This window comes from Sus scrofa, chromosome Y (genome assembly GCF_054392235.1).
Source record: "Sus scrofa isolate SSC_HxYL_T2T_F1_AM1 chromosome Y, Sscrofa_HxYL_maternal_Yorkshire_Landrace_v2.0, whole genome shotgun sequence".
In the NCBI taxonomy this organism is placed as follows: Eukaryota; Metazoa; Chordata; class Mammalia; order Artiodactyla; family Suidae; genus Sus; species Sus scrofa.
In genome coordinates this window covers 45,494,766-45,518,131 of record NC_139402.1, presented here as the reverse complement: position 1 = coordinate 45,518,131, position 23,366 = coordinate 45,494,766, and positions in this window count along the sequence as shown.

Below are 23,366 nucleotides of genomic sequence, written 5' to 3'. Positions count from 1 at the left end.
CCCTTGGATGTAACCCTTGACGAAGACATTCCCATTGGGGCATTTTCAGCTCCACACTTCCGAATAAATATTTCCATAGCCTAAGCCACAGGGGAGCCCTCCAAACAGAGGCCTTTTAACCGAGAGGTAACCGGTCTATTTCAGCTGCCTTTTCCACAGGTGGATAAGTACAAGCCCTCCCTCTCATGGAGAGCTTCCTGGGAGTGTGGTGCCTGGGGCCAGTGCCAGTGTGTTTGTTGTGTCTACAATCAAAAGAAAGGAAAGGTGGGTCGATTGTCTGATCTTCCAGGAGCCCTGGGATGATGCCTGCAATTTGAGGGTACTGAAAGTTCCAACCTGGAAGGGAGTGGGCTCTGTCCCTGACAATCAGGAGGCCAGAGAATGAGGAGGTCTATTCCAGAGAGCCTGGATTTGGTTGACAGACATCTGGCACTCTGGGCTGTGGTTGGCCAGCTCACTGGCCATGGATGCTCAGACCATTGTTTGGATGCCCAGTCATTGAGACCTGAAGAGTCACAGAGTTCATATTCTATATCTGCTAAGAACGAGTCCAGGGATCCACACCCGAGCAAATCCACAAGAGCTCATGGACCAGGTAGGGAATGCTGCAGAGAAGCCATTGCTTGGGAGAGCACTCATGTGAACGTTGTTTCAAGTCTGTTGCTCTCTGCGTCCCATATGGGACCCTACCGACAAAAGTACCTATGAAGTGTTCAGCGTGTCCAGCTACTCCTCCGCCCTCTTGCCCAATCTTTAGCCAGTGGGTCTTTTTCAATCCCATATTTTCTTTCCAAATGGGATTGTAGACTGTGTATTCCTGGGAAGCAGTTCTGGAACCACCGTGTTGAGCCTGACACACGTTCAGGGGAAGAGCCATCCTTCTGTAGAGAGCAGGTGGGCACAGAGGAGGTGGAGTTGCCTTCCATCTGAGAAGTTCAGGCCCAATGGTGGCCACGGCAATGGCATGATGACCACCAAGCATTGTGACACCACGGACTCTCTGTGAGAAGAGAGGCGAGTGATGGGCCCAAAGTGGGAAGCTCTCACCGTCACCCATCTTTTGTGGTACCTCGGGCAGCCTGAGCTCATGATCTGGAGGTATGTTGATACTAAATGAAAGGAGGATCCATTGGATGTATTGGACAATTGGATGACAAGTATTCTTTCCAGCATTCTTCTGATGCCCACCATTCTCATCAGGCTGCTGAGGAAATAGCCACGGCTCAGGCTTGCTTTTGGATTATGATACATCTGAGAGGGACCAGTGAGCTTATCCCTTCCAGTCTTTTCCAACAGAGGAATAACGTCTCCCAAGAATGACCGGGATGATAAATCTCATTCCAGAGCTCAAACCATGACAATAGGCCCCTCTGCCTTCCACCAAGGACGAGGCCCTCAATATCAACCCTGAGGAAATACTTGAATGGGGGCAAGGACCCTTCCCTGCTTCTGAACGTACACGTCAATAGATGAAAGCACACACTAGCTATCCACAGTAACACATGTCCCAAGAATGAAGCTGGGATACGTCTGGTGGGTATTTCACAGGTTGATAAGATTAAGTCCTGTCTACTGGGGTGCTGGATGGAAGTGGGGTGACTAGTTCCACTGCTGGCTTGTTTGTGGGGTACACAGTTGTGGAATTTAAGGAGTCTCTCTTGTTATCTACCGTGAGCCGTGTGGTGATGGCTACCTGGGCAGGTCTTGAGGTTTCCCTCTTGGACGAGCCAGGCCTCTGGCCTGGCAATGGAGGGTCTAGAGAAGGAGGAGGATTGTCCCAAATGGAGACTGGTTGTAGGGGACCGAATCCTTGACCTCTGTCGCATTGTCACTCAGACCCTGCTGAAGGGTGCTCAGACCCCTTCTTACATGCCAATTCACTGAGACATGGAGAGGCAGAGACTTCATTTCCCAACTCCCCTTAGAAAGAGTCGAGAGATCCACCTCACCAGCAACTTCAAATACAGGAGATGTGCTGCAGAGAAGTGAATTCTCACTCGGTCCCTTATGTGTAGGTGGTTGAAAAGATGTTGATCTCAGAGTCAAATTGGTGACCATGTAGAACACAGTGCAAATGGGATGGTTATCTGTCAGTGTGAAGGGCTGACTATGGTAAGATAGAGGTGCACTGTGTAAGGAGGAATATCTCCATACAAACAGAGGAGTTATTTCCGGAAAAATGCTTTTATATTTGATAGGAGTTTGGAAGACTGATGGAAAATCTAGGTTAACGAATTTGACCGCTTTCCTGGCTGAGATTTGACAACATGGACCAGCACAGATCACCTTGGATGAGGAGGATTCGAGAGAATGTGAAGGAGGAAGAAGCCGAGAGAGAGATTGAGATGTGATTTGCATACAAGCCACATTCCAGGGCGCAGTTTCCTTCCCAAGCCCTTGTCTGTGTTTCCGGGGACGATTAGACACGAAGGCTATCTCAGGACTCTTGCATGAGATTTTCACTATTCCTTGGCTGGTCTCTTGAAGTATGTGGATTGCAAGCAGTCCTCCCTGCTGGGCACCCATGTCTTCTCAAAGGACACGAGGTGTGGGTCAAGGTAAATGACACCCTCTCTTTTCCCTAAGCGGAAAAGACCCTTCCTATTGAAATGGCAGCTCATAGGTTGTTCTTCCTCAGTCGTTCCTTGATTTCATTGTCCAGGTGACTTTGGTTTGGGTGTTTGGAATGACATCTTTTCTCTCCAAAAGAGATTCTGTCCTGTGTATTCGTGTGAGGCAGTGCCTGAGAAAGCACTTGACCCTGACGTGCTCCACATGTTATCAGAGATCCCTCATGATAGAGAAAATTGGGTTCCCCAGTGTGTGGAGTTGCCTTCCTTCGGAAAGGTGCAGCCCCAGAGGTGGCCTTTGCACTGATATGATGCCCATGGAGCCTTGTGACCAAACCACCTCTCTGTGAGAAAAGAGGTGTGTGATGGGCCATATGTGGGACATTCTCACCCTCACACCTTGAGAGTTCAAAGAGGGACACCATGAGCTCTTGCTCTGGAGGTATGTCGAAGTTGATGCAAAGGAGGATCCATCAGAGGGGTGGTCCTCTTGGATGAACACTCTTATCTCCATCTGTAGACGCATAGCCACCACTCTCCTCAGGCTCCCAAGCTCAATGTGGATTCTAGAGGCTTGGTGTCTGCACATGTGATATCTTCAGGGGATCAGTGGGCAGAATACCTCAAGGGAGTTCCTACATGTGAAAGAAGATTTGTGCTTCATGGCCATTTGAAACAAGACATCCCAGGGCACGAACAAGCAATCCATGCCCCAATGCTCTCCACCAAGCCTGAGCCCTTGGATGTAACCCTTGACGAAGACATTCCCATTGGGGCATTTTCAGCTCCACACTTCCGAATAAATATTTCCATAGCCTAAGCCACAGGGGAGCCCTCCAAACAGAGGCCTTTTAACCGAGAGGTAACCGGTCTATTTCAGCTGCCTTTTCCACAGGTGGATAAGAACAAGCCCTCCCTCTCATGGAGAGCTTCCTGGGAGTGTGGTGCCTGGGGCCAGTGCCAGTGTGTTTGTTGTGTCTACAATCAAAAGAAAGGAAAGGTGGGTCGATTGTCTGATCTTCCAGGAGCCCTGGGATGATGCCTGCAATTTGAGGGTACTGAAAGTTCCAACCTGGAAGGGAGTGGGCTCTGTCCCTGACAATCAGGAGGCCAGAGAATGAGGAGGTCTATTCCAGAGAGACTGGATTTGGTTGACAGACATCTGGCACTCTGGGCTATGGTTGGCCAGCTCACTGGCCATGGATGCTCAGACCATTGTTTGGATGCCCAGTCATTGAGACATGAAGAGTCACAGAGTTCATATTCTATATCTGCTAAGAACGAGTCCAGGGATCCACACCCGAGCAAATCCACAAGAGCTCATGGACCAGGTAGGGAATGCTGCAGAGAAGCCATTGCTTGGGAGAGCACTCATGTGAACGTTGTTTCAAGTCTGTTGCTCTCTGCGTCCCATATGGGACCCTACCGACAAAAGTACCTATGAAGTGTTCAGCGTGTCCAGCTACTCCTCCGCCCTCTTGCCCAATCTTTAGCCAGTGGGTCTTTTTCAATCCCATATTTTCTTTCCAATTGGGATTGTAGACTGTGTATTCCTGGGAAGCAGTTCTGGAACCACCGTGTTGAGCCTGACACACGTTCAGGGGAAGAGCCATCCTTCTGTAGAGAGCAGGTGGGCACAGAGGAGGTGGAGTTGCCTTCCATCTGAGAAGTTCAGGCCCAATGGTGGCCATGGCAATGGCATGACGCCCACCAAGCATTGTGACACCACTGACTCTCTGTGAGAAGAGAGGCAAGTGATGGGCCCAAAGTGGGAAGCTCTCACCGTCACCCATCATTTGTGGTACCTCGGGCAGCCTGAGCTCATGATCTGGAGGTATGTTGATACTAAATGAAAGGAGGATCCATTGGATGTATTGGACAATTGGATGACAAGTATTCTTTCCAGCATTCTTCTGATGCCCACCATTCTCATCAGGCTGCTGAGGAAATAGCCACGGCTCAGGCTTGCTTTTGGATTATGATACATCGGAGAGGGACCAGTGAGCTTATCCCTTCCAGTCTTTTCCAACAGAGGAATAACGTCTCCCAAGAATGACCGGGATGATAAATCTCATTCCAGAGCTCAAACCATGACAATAGGCCCCTCTGCCTTCCACCAAGGACGAGGCCCTCAATATCAACCCTGAGGAAATACTTGAATGGGGGCAAGGACCCTTCCCTGCTTCTGAACGTACACGTCAATAGATGAAAGCACACACTAGCTATCCACAGTAACACATGTCCCAAGAATGAAGCTGGGATACGTCTGGTGGGTATTTCACAGGTTGATAAGATTAAGTCCTGTCTACTGGGGTGCTGGATGGAAGTGGGGTGACTAGTTCCACTGCTGGCTTGTTTGTGGGGTACACAGTTGTGGAATTTAAGGAGTCTCTCTTGTTATCTACCGTGAGCCGTGTGGTGAGGGCTACCTGGGCAGGTCTTGAGGTTTCCCTCTTGGACGAGCCAGGCCTCTGGCCTGGCAATGGAGGGTCTAGAGAAGGAGGAGGATTGTCCCAAATGGAGACTGGTTGTAGGGGACCGAATCCTTGACCTCTGTCGCATTGTCACTCAGACCCTGCTGAAGGGTGCTCAGACCCCTTCTTACATGCCAATTCACTGAGACATGGAGAGGCAGAGACTTCATTTCCCAACTCCCCTTAGAAAGAGTCGAGAGACCCACCTCACCAGCAACTTCAAATACAGGAGATGTGCTGCAGAGAAGTGAATTCTCACTCGGTCCCTTATGTGTAGGTGGTTGAAAAGATGTTGATCTCAGAGTCAAATTGGTGACCATGTAGAACACAGTGCAAATGGGATGGTTATCTGTCAGTGTGAAGGGCTGACTATGGTAAGATAGAGGTGCACTGTGTAAGGAGGAATATCTCCATACAAACAGAGGAGTTATTTCCGGAAAAATGCTTTTATATTTGATAGGAGTTTGGAAGACTGATGGAAAATCTAGGTTAACGAATTTGACTGCTTTCCTGGCTGAGATTTGACAACATGGACCAGCACAGATCACCTTGGATGAGGAGGATTCGAGAGAATGTGAAGGAGGAAGAAGCCGAGAGAGAGATTGAGATGTGATTTGCATACAAGCCACATTCCAGGGCGCAGTTTCCTTCCCAAGCCCTTGTCTGTGTTTCCGGGGACTATTAGACACAAAGGCTATCTCAGGACTCTTGCATGAGATTTTCACTCTTCCTTGGCTGGTCTCTGGAAGTATGTCGGTTGCAAGCAGTCCTCCCTGCTGGGCACCCATGTCTTCTCAAAGGACACGAGGTGTGGGTCAAGGTAAACGACACCCTCTCTTTTCCCTAAGCGGAAAAGACCCTTCCTATTGAAATGGCAGCTCATAGGTTGTTCTTCCTCAGTCGTTCCTTGATTTCATTGTCCAGGTGACTTTGGTTTGGGTGTTTGGAATGACATCTTTTCTCTCCAAAAGAGATTCTCTCCTGTGTATGCGTGTGAGGCAGGGACTCAGAAAGCACTTGACCCTGACGTGCTCCACATATTATCAGAGATCCCTCATGATAGAGAAAATTGGGTTCCCCAGTGTGTGGAGTTGCCTTCCTTCGGAAAGGTGCAGTACCAGAAGTGGCCATGGCACTGAGAGTATGCCCATGGAGCCTTGTGACCAAACCACCTCTCTGTGAGAAAAGAGGTGTGTGATGGGCCGTATGTGGGACAGTGTCCCCCTCAAACTTTGAGGGGTCAAACATGGACACCATGAGCTCTTGCTCTGGAGGTATGTCGAAGTTGATGCAAAGGAGGATCCATCAGAGGGCTGGTCCTCTTGGATGAACACTCTTATCTCCATCTGTAGACGCATAGCCACCACTATCCTCAGGCTCCCAAGCTCAGTGTAGATTCTAGAGGCTTGGTGTCTGCACATGTGATATCTTCAGGGGATCAGTGGGCAGAATACCTCAAGGGAGTTCCTACATGTGAAAGAAGATTTGTGCTTCATGGCCATCTGAAACAAGACATCCCAGGGCACAAACAAGCAATCCATGCCCCAATGCTCTCCACCAAGCATGAGGCCTTGTATGTAACCCTTGACGAAGACATTCCCCATGGGGCATTTTCAGCTCCACACTTCCGAATAAATATTTCCATAGCCTAAGCCACAGGGGAGCCCTCCAAAGAGAGGCCTTTTAACCGAGAGGTAACCGGTCTATTTCAGGTGCCTTTTCCACAGGTGGATAAGAACAAGTCCTCCCTCTCATTGAGGGCTTCCTGGGAGTGTGGTGCCTGGGGCCAGTGCCAGTGGGTTTGTTGTGTCTACAATCAGAAGGAAGGAAAGGTGGGTCGATTGTCTGATCTTCCAGGAGCCCTGGGATGATGCCTGCAATTTGAGGGTACTGAAAGTTCCAACCTGGAAGGGAGTGGGCTCTGTCCCTGACAATCAGGAGGCCAGAGAATGAGGAGGTCTATTCCAGAGAGACTGGATTTGGTTGACAGACATCTGGCACTCTGGGCTATGGTTGGCCAGCTCACTGGCCATGGATGCTCAGACCATTGTTTGGATGCCCAGTCATTGAGACATGAAGAGTCACAGAGTTCATATTCTATATCTGCTAAGAACGAGTCCAGGGATCCACACCCGAGCAAATCCACAAGAGCTCATGGACCAGGTAGGGAATGCTGCAGAGAAGCCATTGCTTGGGAGAGCACTCATGTGAACGTTGTTTCAAGTCTGTTGCTCTCTGCGTCCCATATGGGACCCTACCGACAAAAGTACCTATGAAGTGTTCAGCGTGTCCAGCTACTCCTCCGCCCTCTTGCCCAATCTTTAGCCAGTGGGTCTTTTTCAATCCCATATTTTCTTTCCAATTGGGATTGTAGACTGTGTATTCCTGGGAAGCAGTTCTGGAACCACCGTGTTGAGCCTGACACACGTTCAGGGGAAGAGCCATCCTTCTGTAGAGAGCAGGTGGGCACAGAGGAGGTGGAGTTGCCTTCCATCTGAGAAGTTCAGGCCCAATGGTGGCCATGGCAATGGCATGACGCCCACCAAGCATTGTGACACCACTGACTCTCTGTGAGAAGAGAGGCAAGTGATGGGCCCAAAGTGGGAAGCTCTCACCGTCACCCATCATTTGTGGTACCTCGGGCAGCCTGAGCTCATGATCTGGAGGTATGTTGATACTAAATGAAAGGAGGATCCATTGGATGTATTGGACAATTGGATGACAAGTATTCTTTCCAGCATTCTTCTGATGCCCACCATTCTCATCAGGCTGCTGAGGAAATAGCCACGGCTCAGGCTTGCTTTTGGATTATGATACATCGGAGAGGGACCAGTGAGCTTATCCCTTCCAGTCTTTTCCAACAGAGGAATAACGTCTCCCAAGAATGACCGGGATGATAAATCTCATTCCAGAGCTCAAACCATGACAATAGGCCCCTCTGCCTTCCACCAAGGACGAGGCCCTCAATATCAACCCTGAGGAAATACTTGAATGGGGGCAAGGACCCTTCCCTGCTTCTGAACGTACACGTCAATAGATGAAAGCACACACTAGCTATCCACAGTAACACATGTCCCAAGAATGAAGCTGGGATACGTCTGGTGGGTATTTCACAGGTTGATAAGATTAAGTCCTGTCTACTGGGGTGCTGGATGGAAGTGGGGTGACTAGTTCCACTGCTGGCTTGTTTGTGGGGTACACAGTTGTGGAATTTAAGGAGTCTCTCTTGTTATCTACCGTGAGCCGTGTGGTGAGGGCTACCTGGGCAGGTCTTGAGGTTTCCCTCTTGGACGAGCCAGGCCTCTGGCCTGGCAATGGAGGGTCTAGAGAAGGAGGAGGATTGTCCCAAATGGAGACTGGTTGTAGGGGACCGAATCCTTGACCTCTGTCGCATTGTCACTCAGACCCTGCTGAAGGGTGCTCAGACCCCTTCTTACATGCCAATTCACTGAGACATGGAGAGGCAGAGACTTCATTTCCCAACTCCCCTTAGAAAGAGTCGAGAGATCCACCTCACCAGCAACTTCAAATACAGGAGATGTGCTGCAGAGAAGTGAATTCTCACTCGGTCCCTTATGTGTAGGTGGTTGAAAAGATGTTGATCTCAGAGTCAAATTGGTGACCATGTAGAACACAGTGCAAATGGGATGGTTATCTGTCAGTGTGAAGGGCTGACTATGGTAAGATAGAGGTGCACTGTGTAAGGAGGAATATCTCCATACAAACAGAGGAGTTATTTCCGGAAAAATGCTTTTATATTTGATAGGAGTTTGGAAGACTGATGGAAAATCTAGGTTAACGAATTTGACCGCTTTCCTGGCTGAGATTTGACAACATGGACCAGCACAGATCACCTTGGATGAGGAGGATTCGAGAGAATGTGAAGGAGGAAGAAGCCGAGAGAGAGATTGAGATGTGATTTGCATACAAGCCACATTCCAGGGCGCAGTTTCCTTCCCAAGCCCTTGTCTGTGTTTCCGGGGACTATTAGACACAAAGGCTATCTCAGGACTCTTGCATGAGATTTTCACTCTTCCTTGGCTGGTCTCTGGAAGTATGTCGGTTGCAAGCAGTCCTCCCTGCTGGGCACCCATGTCTTCTCAAAGGACACGAGGTGTGGGTCAAGGTAAACGACACCCTCTCTTTTCCCTAAGCGGAAAAGACCCTTCCTATTGAAATGGCAGCTCATAGGTTGTTCTTCCTCAGTCGTTCCTTGATTTCATTGTCCAGGTGACTTTGGTTTGGGTGTTTGGAATGACATCTTTTCTCTCCAAAAGAGATTCTCTCCTGTGTATGCGTGTGAGGCAGGGACTCAGAAAGCACTTGACCCTGACGTGCTCCACATATTATCAGAGATCCCTCATGATAGAGAAAATTGGGTTCCCCAGTGTGTGGAGTTGCCTTCCTTCGGAAAGGTGCAGTGCCAGAAGTGGCCATGGCACTGAGAGTATGCCCATGGAGCCTTGTGACCAAACCACCTCTCTGTGAGAAAAGAGGTGTGTGATGGGCCGTATGTGGGACAGTGTCCCCCTCAAACTTTGAGGGGTCAAACATGGACACCATGAGCTCTTGCTCTGGAGGTATGTCGAAGTTGATGCAAAGGAGGATCCATCAGAGGGCTGGTCCTCTTGGATGAACACTCTTATCTCCATCTGTAGACGCATAGCCACCACTATCCTCAGGCTCCCAAGCTCAGTGTAGATTCTAGAGGCTTGGTGTCTGCACATGTGATATCTTCAGGGGATCAGTGGGCAGAATACCTCAAGGGAGTTCCTACATGTGAAAGAAGATTTGTGCTTCATGGCCATCTGAAACAAGACATCCCAGGGCACAAACAAGCAATCCATGCCCCAATGCTCTCCACCAAGCATGAGGCCTTGTATGTAACCCTTGACGAAGACATTCCCCATGGGGCATTTTCAGCTCCACACTTCCGAATAAATATTTCCATAGCCTAAGCCACAGGGGAGCCCTCCAAAGAGAGGCCTTTTAACCGAGAGGTAACCGGTCTATTTCAGGTGCCTTTTCCACAGGTGGATAAGAACAAGTCCTCCCTCTCATTGAGGGCTTCCTGGGAGTGTGGTGCCTGGGGCCAGTGCCAGTGGGTTTGTTGTGTCTACAATCAGAAGGAAGGAAAGGTGGGTCGATTGTCTGATCTTCCAGGAGCCCTGGGATGATGCCTGCAATTTGAGGGTACTGAAAGTTCCAACCTGGAAGGGATTGGGCTCTGTCCCTGACAATCAGGAGGCCAGAGAATGAGGAGGTCTATTCCATAGAGACTGGTTTGGTTGACAGACATCTTGTACTCTGTGTTATGGTTGGCCAGCCCACTGGCCATGGATGCTCAGACCATTTTTTGGATGCCCAATCATTGAGACATGAAGAGTCACAGAGTTCATATTCGATATCCGCTAAGAACGAGTCCAGGGATCCACACCCGAGCAAATCCACAAGAGCTCATGGACCAGGTAGGGAATGCTGCAGAGAAGCGGTTTCTTGGGAGAGCACTCATGTGAACGTTGTTTCAAGTGTGTTGCTCTCTGCGTCCAGTATGGGACCCTAGAGACCGAAGTACCTATGAAGTGGTCAGCGTGTCCAGCTACTCCTCCGCCCTCTTGCCCAATCTTGAGCCAGTGGGTCTTTTTCAATCCCATATTTTCTTTCCAAATGGGATTGTAGACTGTATATTCCTGGGAAGCAGTTCTGGAACCACCGTGTTGAGCCTGACACACGTTCAGGGGAAGAGCCATCCTTCTGTAGAGAGCAGGTGGGCACAGAGGAGGTGGAGTTGCCTTCCATCTGAGAAGTTCAGGCCCAATGGTGGCCATGGCAATGGCATGCTGCCCACCAAGCATTGTGACACCACGGACTCTCTGGGAGAAGAGAGGCGAGTGATGGGCCCAAAGTGGGAAGCTCTCACCGTCACCCTTCATTTGTGGTACCTCGGGCAGCCTGAGCTCATGATCTGGAGGTATGTTGATACTAAATGAAAGGAGGATCCATTGGATGTATTGGACAATTGGATGACAAGTATTCTTTCCAGCATTCTTCTGATGCCCACCATTCTCATCAGGCTGCTGAGGAAATAGCCACGGCTCAGGCTTGCTTTTGGATTATGATACATCTGAGAGGGACCAGTGAGATTATCCCTTCCAGTCTTTTCCAACAGGGGAATAAAGACTCCTAAGTATGACCGGGACGATAAATCTCACTCCAGAGCTCAAACCATGACAATAGGCCCCTCTGCCTTCAACCAAGGATGAGGCCCTCAATATCAACCCTGAGGAAATACTTGAATGGGGGCAAGGACCCTTCCCTGCTTCTGAACGTACACGTCAATAGATGAAAGCACACACTAGCTATCCACAGTAACAAATTTCCCAAGAATGAAGCTGGGATATGTCTGGTGGGTATTTCACAGGTTGATAAGATTATGTCCTGTCTACTGGGGTGCTGGATGGAAGTGGTGTGAGTAGTTCACCTGCTGGCTTGTTTGTGGGGTACACAGTTGTGGAATTTAAGGAGTCTCTCTTGTTATCTACCGTGAGCCGTGTGGTGAGGGCTACCTGGGCAGGTCTTGAGGTTTCCCTCTTGGACGAGCCGGGCCTCTGGCCTGCCAATGGAGGGTCTAGAGAAGGAGGAGGTTTGTCCCAAATGGAGACTTGTTTGAGGGGACCGAATCCTTGACCTCTGTCGCATTGTCACTCAGACCCTGCTGAAGGGTGCTCAGACCCCTTCTTCGATGCCAATTCACTGAGACATGTAGAGGCAGAGACTTCATTTCCCAACTCCCCTTAGAAAGAGTCGAGAGATCCACCTCACCAGCAACTTCAAATACAGGAGATGTGCTGCAGAGAAGTGAATTCTCACTCGGTCCCTTATGTGTAGGTGGTTGAAAATATGTTGATCTCAGAGTCAAATTGGTGACCATGTAGAACACAGTGCAAATGGGATGGTTATCTGTCAGTGTGAAGGGCTGACTATGGTAAGATAGAGGTGCACTGTGTAAGGAGGAATATCTCCATACAAAGAGAGGAGTTATTTCTGGTAAAATGCTTTTATATTTGATAGGAGTTTGGAAGACTGATGGAAAATCTAGGTTAACGAATTTGACCGCTTTCCTGGCTGAGATTTGACAACATGGACCAGCACAGATCACCTTGGATGAGGAGGATTCGAGAGAATGTGAAGGAGGAAGAAGCCGAGAGAGAGATTGAGATGTGATTTGCATACAAGCCATATTCCAGGGCGCAGTTTCCTTCCCAAGCCCTTGTCTGTGTTTCCGGGGACTATTAGACACAAAGGCTATCTCAGGACTCTTGCATGAGATTTTCACTCTTCCTTGGCTGGTCTCTGGAAGTATGTCGGTTGCAAGCAGTCCTCCCTGCTGGGCACCCATGTCTTCTCAAAGGACACGAGGTGTGGGTCAAGGTAAACGACACCCTCTCTTTTCCCTAAGCGGAAAAGACCCTTCCTATTGAAATGGCAGCTCATAGGTTGTTCTTCCTCAGTCGTTCCTTGATTTCATTGTCCAGGTGACTTTGGTTTGGGTGTTTGGAATGACATGTTTTCTCTCCAAAAGAGATTCTGTCCTGTGTATGCGTGTGAGGCAGGGACTCAGAAAGCACTTGACCCTGACGTGCTCCACATGTTATCAGAGATCCCTCATGATAGAGAAAATTGTGTTCCCCAGTGTGTGGAGTTGCCTTCCTTCGGAAAGGTGCAGTGCCAGAAGTGGCCATGGCACTGAGAGTATGCCCATGGAGCCTTGTGACCAAACCACCTCTCTGTGAGAAAAGAGGTGTGTGATGGGCCATATGTGGGAAAGTGTCCCCCTCAAACCTTGAGAGTTCCAAGATGGACACCATGAGCTCTTGTTCTGGAGGTATGTCGAAGTTGATGCAAAGAAGGTTCCATCAGATGGGTGGTCCTCTTTGATGAACACTCTTATCTCCATCTGTAGACGCATAGCCAGCACTCTCCTCAGACTCCCAAGCTCAGTGTGGATTCTAGAGTTTTGGTGTCTGCACATGTGATGTCTTAATGGGATCAGTGGGCAGAATACCTCAAGGGAGTTCCTACATGTGAAAGAAGTATTGTGCTTCATGGCCATCTGAAACAAGACATCCCAGGGCACAAACAAGCAATCCATGCCCCAATGCTCTCCACCAAGCATGAGGCCTTGGATGTAACCCTTGACGAAGACATTCCCCATGGGGCATTTTCAGCTCCACACTTCTGAATAAATGTTTCCATAGCCTAAGCCACAGGGGAGCCCTCCAAACAGAGCCCTTTTAACCGAGAGGTAACCGGTCTTTTTCAGGTGCTTTTTCCACATTGGATAAGTACAAGCCCTCCCTCTCATGGATTGAACGGGGGCAAAGGGGAGAGTGAGAGAGCTACAGAGACGGAGATGAAAAAATGAGTGAGAAAAGTACAGGAGTTCTTGATTCAAGCAACCGTCAACAGCAGGATAATTGATCCAAGACATGTCTTTGTTTAAGGTGGAATTCCTACAAATGGTACAAACCAGCACACTTGTACCAGAGTCTTCTCTCCTTCCTGGCCTGACTCCCTAAATGTGTCCATTTCTATCCCTGCTCCATTTTGGAAAGTAGATTTGAAAGCTTTGGTATGGTACCTATATCTTTTCCAATGGCATGTGGTGGAAATTAGGTTAAAGTTTTTCAATATTTTCCTTCTGTGGCAAACCCTCCTCCCATAGAAATGCATGCTCTTGTGTTGTTCCTCCTACCTCAGCCATTGTTCTCATTTTCAGCCTCGTGGGGAATGGGTCTTTTTATTTTTTATTTTTTTAATTTCCCTACTGTACATCAAGGGGGTCATGTTATCGTTACATATATGGATTACTATTACATTTTTTCCCCACCTTTTCTTCTGTTGCAACATGAGTATCTAGACATAGTTCTCAATGGTATTCAGCAGGATCTCCTTGTAAATATATGCTAAGTTGTGTCTGAGAAGCCCAAGCTCCCGATCCCTCCCACTCCCTCTCCCTCCCATCAGGCGAGCACAAATCTCTTCTCCATGTCCATGATTTTCTTTTCTGAGGAGATGTTCATTTTTACTGGTTATAAGATTACAGTTATAAGTGATATCATATGGTATTTGTCTCTGTCTTTCTGGCTCATTTCACTCAGGATGAGATTCTCTAGTTCTATCCATGTTGCTGCAAATGGCATGATGTCATCCTTTTTTATGACTGAGTAGTATTCCATTGTGTATATATCCCACCTCTTCCGAATCCAATCCTCTGTCGTTGGACATTTGGGTTGTTTCCATGTCCTGGCTATTGTGAATGGTGCTGCAATGAACATGCGGGTGCATGTGTCTCTTTTAAGTAGAGTTTTGTCCGGATAGATGCCCAAGCGTGGGTTTGTGGGGTCATATGGAAGTTCTATGTATAGATTTCTAAGGTATCTCCAAACTGTTCTCCATAGTGGCTGTACCAGTTTACATTCCCACCAGCAGTGCAGGAGGGTTCCCTTTTCTCCACAGCCCCTTCAGCACTTGTTATTTGTGGATTTATTACTGATGGCCATTCTGACTGGGGTGCGGTGGTATCTCATGGTAGTTTTGATTTGCATTTCTCTTATAATCAGCGATGGTGAGCCTTTTTTCATGTGTTTGTTGGCCATCTGTATATCTTCTTTGGAGAAATGTCTATTCAGGTCTTTTGCCCATTTTTCCATTGATTGATTGGTTTTTTTGCTGTTGAGTTGTATACGTTGCTTATATATTCTAGAGATAAGCCCTTGTCCATTGCATCATTTGAAACTATATTCTCCCATTCTGTAAGTTGTCTTTTTGTTTTCTTTTGGGTTTCCTTTGCTGTGCAAAAGCTTTTCAGTTTGATGAGGTCCCATGGGTTTATTTTTGCTCTAATGTCTATTGCTTTGGGAGACCGACCTGAGAAAATATTCATGATGTTGATGTCAGAGAGTGTTTTGCCTATGTTTTCTTGTAGGAGTTTGATGGTGTCCTGTCGTATATTTAAGTCTTTCAGCCATTTGGAGTTTCTTTTTGTGCATGGTGTGAGGGTGTGTTCTCGTTTCATTGCTTTGCATGCAGCTGTCCAGGTTTCCCAGCAATGCTTGCTGAATAGACTTTCTTGTTCCCATTTGATGTTCTTGCCTCCCTTGTCCAAGATTAATTGACCCTAGGTGTCAGGGTTTCTTTCCGGATTCTCCATTCTGTTCCATTGGTCTGTTTGTCTGTTTTGGTACCAATACCACACTGTTTTGCTGACTGTGGCTTTGTAGTATTTCTTGAAGTCTGGGAGCATTATGCCTACTGCTTGGTTTTTGTTTCTCAGGATTGCTTTGGCGATTCTGGGTCTTCTTTGGTTCCATATAAATGTCTGGATTGTTTGTTCTAGTTCTGTGAATAATGTCCTGGGTAATTTGGTAGGGATTGCATTGAATCTGTAGATTGCTTTCGGTAGGTTGGCCATTTTCACAATATTGATTTTCCCAATCCAGGAACATGGATTATCTCTCCATTTCTTTACATCTTCTTTGATTTCTTTGATTAAAGTTTTATAGTTCTCGGCATATAGTTCCTTTACCTCCTTGGTCAGGTGTATTCCGAGGTATTTGATTTTGTGAGGTGCAATTTTAAAAGGTATCGTATTTTTGTATTCCTTTTCTAATGTTTCATTGCTGGTGTACAGAAACGCAACTGACTTCTGAAGGTTAATCTTATATCCTGCTACTTTGCTGAATTTATTAATCAGTTCAAGGAGTTTTGGTGTTGAGTCCTTAGGGTTTTCTAGGTATAGTATCATGTCATTTGCATACAGTGACAGTTTGATCTCTTCTCTTCCTATATGGATGCCTTTTATTTCTTTTGTTTGTCTGATTGCTGTGGCTAAGACTTCCAAAACGATGTTGAAGAGCAGTGGTGAGAGTGGGCATCCCTGTCTGGGTCCAGATTTGAGTGAGAAGGCTTTCCGTTTTTCCCCATTGAGGATGATATTTGCTGTGGGTTTCTCATAAATGGCTTTGATGATATTCAGGAATGTTCCCTCTATACCCACTTTGGCGAGGGTCTTGATCATGAATGGATGTGGAACATTTTCAAATGCTTTTTGTGCATCCATTGAGGTGATCATATGATTTTTGACTTTTTTTATGTTAATGATGCTGATTAATTTGCGTATGTTGAACCATCCTTGTGAAACTGGGCTGAACCCAACCTGGTCATGGTGTATAATTTTTTTGGTATGTTGTTGGATTCGGATGGCTAAGACTTTGTTGAGAATTTTTGCATCTATATTCATCCATGATATTGGCTTTGGTGGTATCTCTATCTGGTTTTCTTTTTTGGTGGTATCTCCATCTGGTTTTGGAATGAGGGTGATGGTGGCCTCATCGAATGTCTTTGGGAGTATTCCTTCTTCTTCAACCTTTTGAAACAGTTTATGGAGGATGCGCACCAATTCCTCTTTATATGTTTGCTTGAATTCCCCTCTGAAGCCATCTGGTCCTGGACTTTTATTTGTAGGCAGTGATTTTATGACCTCTTCAATCTCATTTCTAGTTATCCTTCTGTCCAGTTGGTCTGTTTCTGCTTGATTCAGTTTTGGCAGGCTGTAAGATTCTAGAAAATTGTCCATTTCTTCCAGATTGTCAAACTTGTTGCCGTATAGTTGTTCATAGTATTCTCTTATGGTTTTTTGTGTTTCTGCTGTATCCGTTGTGATTTCTCTTTTTTCATTTCTACTTTTGGTTATTTGGCTTCTTTCTCTCCTCTTTTGAGTGAGTCTGGCCAGGGGTTTGTCCATTGTGTTCACCTTTTCAAAGAACCAGCTCTTGGTTTTATTAATTTTCTCTATTGTTTTTTGAGTCTCTATTATATTGATTTCTTCTTTGATCTTTATAATTTCCTTCCTTCTGCTGACTTGAGGACATTTTTGTTCTTCTTTTTCTCATTCGTTTAGGTGGAGGGTTAAGTTGTCCATTTGGGATCTTTCTTCTTTTTTGAGAAAGGCCTGTATTGCTATACATTTCCCTCTGAGCACTGCTTTCGCAGCATCCCATCGATTTGGAGAGGTTGTGTCTTCATTATCATTTGTTTCAAGATAGTTTTTAATGTCCTTCTTGATTTCCTCATTGACCCATTGGTTTTTTAGTAGCATGTTGTGTAGTCTCCATGGAGTAGGTTTTTTCTCTTTGCTTTTCCCATGGTTGATTTCTAATTTCATGGCATTGTGGTCAGAGAAGATACTTGAGATAATTTCTATGCTCCTAAATTTATTGAGATTCGCTTTATGTCCCAATATGTGGTCGAATCTTGAGAATGTTCCATGAGCATTTGAGAAGAATGTGTATTCTGCTTTTTTTGGATGTCGTGTCCTGAAGATATCAATGAAGTCTACCTTTTCTCTTGTTTCCTTTAGGGTGTCTGTTGCTTTATTGGTTTTCTGTCTAGAGGATCTGTCCAGTGATGTGAGGGGGGGTATTTAGGTCTCCTACTATGATTGTATTCTCATCAATATCTCCCTTTATGTCTGTTAATATTTGTTGTATGTATCTGGGTGCTCCTATATTTGGGGCATATATGTTGATGATAGTAACATCCTCTCCTTGGATGGATCCCTTAATCATTAACTAGTGTCCTTCTTTGTCTTTCTTTATGTCTTTTGTTTTCAAGTCTATTTTGTCTGATATGAGCGTTGCGACTCCTGCTTTTCTGTCATGTCTATTGGCATGAAATACTTTTCCCCAGCCTTTCACTTTCAATCTATATGTATCTTTTGTCCTAAGGTGAGTTTCTTGTAGGCAGCATATTGAAGGTTTTTGCCTTTTTATCCACTCAGCCATTCTGTGTCTTTTGATTGGGGCATTCAGTCCATTGACATTTAAGGTGATAATTGATAGATGATTATTTATTGCCATTGGATCCTCGTGTTCCAGTTGATTCTATGGTTCTCCATTCTTCCTTTCTTTCTTTCTTTTTTTTTTTTTGTTTTGGTTGGATGGTCTCCGGTTATTATCTGTTTGAGTGTATTTTTTTTCATTTTTTGCAAATGCAATATTTGGTTTTGGCTTGTGGTTGCCCTGTTTTTTAAGTATGCTAACCCCTTCCCATAATTGTGTGTTTTAGCCTGATGGTCCTGTAAGTTCAAACACTTCATTATTATATTAAAATTAAGAAGAGAGACATACATACAAACAAAAAGGATTTTTTACCTCCTAACATCCCTTGCCCACATTTTATGGTTTTGATGACTCTTTTATTTTTTTCTTTTTAATTTTATTTTGTTTGAAGCATGTTCATGATTAAATCTGTATGCTGGCTTATTTGAGTGACTGCTCTGTGATTGCAGTTTCCTCAGTCCTAGTTCTTCCTCTTCTTCTTCTTTTTTTTTCTTTTCTTTTTTCTTCCCTTTCCTTCCTTTCGTTTTGGTTTAGAGAAGCCCTTTCAATATTTCCTTTAACCTGGGTTTTGTGTTGCTGTATTCTTTAAGTTTTTGTTTCTTGGGAAAAATTTTTATTTCCCCTTCTATTTTAAATGATATTCTTGCTGGATAGAGTATTCTAGGTTGCATATTTTTTCCTTTGAGCACTTTAAATATCTCTTGGCATTCCCTCCTGGCCTGTAGTGTTTCTGTAGTGAAATCAGCTGATATTCTTATGGGGGTTCCCTTGTAGGGAACATTCTGTTTTCCTCTTGCTGCCTTTCGGATGCTCTCTTTATCACTAACTTTTGCCATTTTTATTATGATATTTCTTGGTGTGGGTCTGTTTGGGTTCAGTTTGTTTGGGGCCCTCTGTGCTTCTTGTATCTTGAACCCAGTATCCTTTGATTTGGGAAGTTTCCATCGATAATTTCTTCAAAGATATTTTCCATTCCCTTATCTATTTCTACTCCTTCTAGAATTCCTATGATGCGTAGATTGGCCCGCTTTATATTATCCCATATGTCTCTTATATTGCTTTCCAGTTTTTTGATTCGGTTTTCTGTCTGTTGACCGGATGGAGTGATTTCCATTATTCTATCTTCCATATCACTGATTCGTTCTTCTGCATTATTCATTCTGGTTTTACTGCCCCTAGTTCAGTTTGCATCTCTGCCAATGAATGTTCTAGTTTTTCTTGGCTCCTCCTTATATTTTCTAGTTCCTTTCTGAGGGTATCTGCATTACTGTTCCTATCTTCTCTTCATTCCTTCAGTATCTTCCCTATTTCTCTTTTCAACTCCAGGTCTGTCTGACTGCAGAGATCTGTTTCATTGTTGACTGTTTTAGGTGAGTCCTCCTGTTGGTTTGACTGGGGGTGGTTTCTCAGCTTCTTCATCTTGCTTGTTGTTTTCTTTCTCCTGAGGGAGTTTTACTGTCCATGACTGGGCTGTGTTTGCCTTGTCACTGCCGTGGAATATTTCCTGAGGGCTGTCATTGTTGGTCAATCTTTTTTGAGGCAGTGTGACTTTTCTGGAGTGTTGATGGGGCTAACCGTGTTTCTTTTAAGCAAAGGAGGACTTCCTGAGGGCAGACAGGACTGGGAGGTCCACACCACGGTGGTAGTAGATTTCACTTGGTCATGCAGATCTTGCTCTGGTGTTTTGAGGCTGTGGGGTTCTTGCAGGGGGTTGGCGGTGTTGGGCAGCTGCTCTTCTGGGGTGCAGCACCCCCTGGGGGCTGGAGCAGCTATCTGGGTCACTGAGAACCTAAGAGGCTCTTCCCTAGGGCAGCCCACCTCAGAAGGACAGCCTGAGAATGTAGGCGGATCTTTTCACAGTCTGGCCGAGCTTGTTGCAGCTTTTCTGGGCTGCAGGGGGTCTTCCAGGGGGCTGGTGGTGCTGAGCAGGTATTCCATGGGTTTTGGGAACCCCCTTTGGGCTTTGGCATGTAGCAGGGCCATTGGAGACCCAAGAGGCTCCTCCCCAGGGCAGCCTGACTCAGAAAAACCATCTGAGATCTTTTCCCAACTCGGCCAAGCTTGTTGCATCTTTTCTGGGCTGCAGGGGTCCTGCCTGGATCAGGCTGTCCTATGCAGCTGATCCCCTAGAGCATCCCCTGGGGGCTTGGGCGGGTAGCAGGGCAGTTGGAAACCCAAGAGTCTCCTCCCCGGGGCAACCCAACTTAGAAAAACCATCCGAGATTTAGGCCGATCTATTCACAGACCCTCCAAAGCGCAAGCAGGCCTGTGCAGGGACAGCCCCTGCAGTGGTAGGATTCAGGCAATTGTTGAGGCCAGCCCTCCTGGATGGCAGGCAGCCCCAGGTCCGTGAGAGCATAGGGGGTGGCAGTGGTGGGAGGAGGGGATGCCCTGGGAAGCACATCTTTCAGCTAGCTAGTGGACCTGTAAGCTTGCTGTAGCAATGAGGGTATTATATGTGGACCCACCCCTTCTTCTCTCCCCTCCCCAGCATGGGTGCTGACCAGGCTCTTCCTCCAGGTTCCCTCTGATGCGGCTTTCCACATCCCCGCTCCTAGAGTATTGCTCCCTTCCTGTGCTACTGCTTTGTTTTCTAGTCTCCCAGGCAGTCTCTGCCTCGTCAAATGGTTTCTAGACCTCCCAAGCAGTTTCCCCTCTGCCCCGCAACCCTAGCCATGGGCTAACCTCTGGAGCCAAGGTCTCTGTGCCGATCCCCCACCCAGGCATCACCTGGCCCTTTCTCGGGGATTAAGCTTCAGAGGCAAGGTCTCGGTGCCCAGGCCCCACCAGGCGGCGCCCCCCGTCCCTTTCTTGCGTACTAAACTTCGGAGGCGAGGTCTCGGTGCCCAGGCCCCCCTGGAGTCCCCCGACCCTTTCTCAGGGATTAAACTTCGGAGGCGAAGTCTCGGTGCCCAGCCCCCCCCCCCCCGGCGTCCCCAGGCCCTTTCTCAGGGATTAACCTTCAGAGGCGAGATCTCGCCCTGGCCCACCCCCAGGCGTCCCCCGGCCCTTTCTCAGGGATAAACTTTCAGAGGCAATGTCTCAGTGCCCAGCCACCACTCAGGCATCTCAATATTTGGTGACTTTGCCCATAGTTCAAATGGTCCGTTGGGTTCTTGATCAGCTTTTCCGTACTCCAACTTACTCTACCTTCTTTCCTGCATCTGGAGATTCCTCCGGTTAGTTTGATCTTTCCCCCGATAGCTGACTTTACAGGGTGCCGGATCCATTTCTCCTCCGCAGTTGCCTTTCAGGAGCGCACGACCCGCTGTGATTCACCTTCTCTCACTCTCCACTTTTCTCCCGTTCAGCCCAATAATGTCATGAACTTCTCGCCGATATTGGAGTTTAGGTTACCCTGCCAGCGATTGGTTGCTGTTCTGTGCGAGTCATTTATTCTGCAGATGTGCTTTTTTTGTTGCGATTGTGGGAGAGGGCGAGCGAGTCCACCTACTCTTCCGCCACCTTGTCCTCTCTCCGGTTAAAGAATTTGACTGCTCTCCTGGCTGAGATATGCCAACATGGACCAGCACAGATAACCTTGGATGAGGAGGATTCGAGAGAATGTGAAGGAGGAAGAAGCCGAGAGAGAGAGTGAGAGAGAGAGAGAGATGAGATTTGGATACAAGCCACATTCCAGGGCACAATTTCATTCCCAAGCCCTGGTCTGTGTTTCCAGGGACTATTAGACACAAAGGCTATATCAGGAATCTGGCATGAGATTTTCACTCTTTCTTGGCCTGTCCCTAGAAATACATCGGCCGCAAAAATTCCTCCAGCTTGGCACCAAGTCTTCTCAAATGACATAAGGGTCAAGTAAAATGACACACTCTCTTTTCCCTAAGCGGAAAAGACCCAACCTATTGAAATGGCAACTCATAGGAGGTTCTTCCTCAGTCGTTCCTTGATTTCACGGTCCAGGGGACTTTTGTTTGGGTGTTTGGAATGACATCTTTTCTCTCCAAAAGAGATTCTGTCCTGTGTATTCGTGTGAGGCAGTGACTGAGAAAGCACTTGACCCTGAAGTGCTACACATGTTATCAGAAATCCATCATGATAGAGAAAATTGGGTTCCCCAGTGTGTGGAGTTGCCTTCCTTCGGAAAGGGGCAGTGCCAGAAGTGGCCATGGCACTGATAGTATGCCCATGGAGCCTTGTGACCAAACCACCTCTCTGTGAGAAAAGAGGTGTGTGATGGGCCATATGTGGGACATTCTCACCCTCACACCTTGAGAGTTAAATGAAGAACACGATGAGCACTTGCTCTGGAGGTTTGTCGAAGTTGATGGAAAGGAAGATCCATCAGATGGGTGGTCCTCTTGGATGAAGCATATTGTCTCCATCTGTAGACGCATAGCCACAACTCTCCTCAGGTTCCCAAGCTCAATGTGGATTTTAGAGGCTTGGCGTTTGAACATGTGATATCTTCAGGGGATCAGTGGGCAGAATTCCTCAAGGGAGTTCCTACATGTGAAAGAAGAATTGTGCTTCATGGCCATTTGAAAAAAGACCTCCTGCGGCACCAACAAGGAAACCATGCCCCAATGCTCTCCACCAAGCTTGAGGCCGTGGATGTAACCACTGAAGGAGACATTCCCAATGGGGCATTTTAGGCTCCACAATTCTGAATACATATTTCCTTAGCCTAAGCCACAGGGGAACCCTGCAAACAGAGTCCTGTTAACCGAGATGTACCCGGTCTCTTTCAGGTGCCTTTTCCACAGATGGATAAGAATAAGCCCTCCCTCTCCTGGAGTGCTTCCTGGGAGTGTGGTGCATGGGGCGACTGCCAGTGGGTTTGTTGTGTCTACAGTCATACGGAAGGAAAGTTGGGTCGATTGTCTGATCTTCCAGGAGACGTGTGATGATGCCTGCATTTTGAGGGTAATGAAAGTTCCATCCTGGAAGGGAGTGGGCTCTGTCCCTGACAATCCTGAGGCTAGAGAATGAGGAGGTCTATTCCATAGAGACTGGTTTGGTTGACAGACATCTTGCACTCTGGGCTATGGTGGGCCAGCCAACTAGCCAAGGATGCTCAGAGCATTGTTTAGATGCCCAATCATTGAGACATGAAGAGTCACAGAGTTCATATTCGATATCCCCTAAGAACGAGTCCAGAGATCCACACCCAAGCAAATCCACAATACATCATGGACCAGGTAGCGAATGCTGCAGAGAAGCGGTTTCTTGGGAGAGCACTCATGTGAACGTTGTTTCAAGTGTGTTGCTCTCGGAGTCCAGTATGGGACCCTAGAGACCGAAGTACATATGAAGTGGTCAGCGTGTCCATAGGAAGGGCTGAATAGGGGAAGTGTGGAAGTGTGACCTAGTTGGGGTGTCTCCACAAAGCACAGGAAGTCTTTCTGGGCCACGAATTTTATCTTTGATCAGACCTAGGATGACAGGGAGAAAAGGCTGGG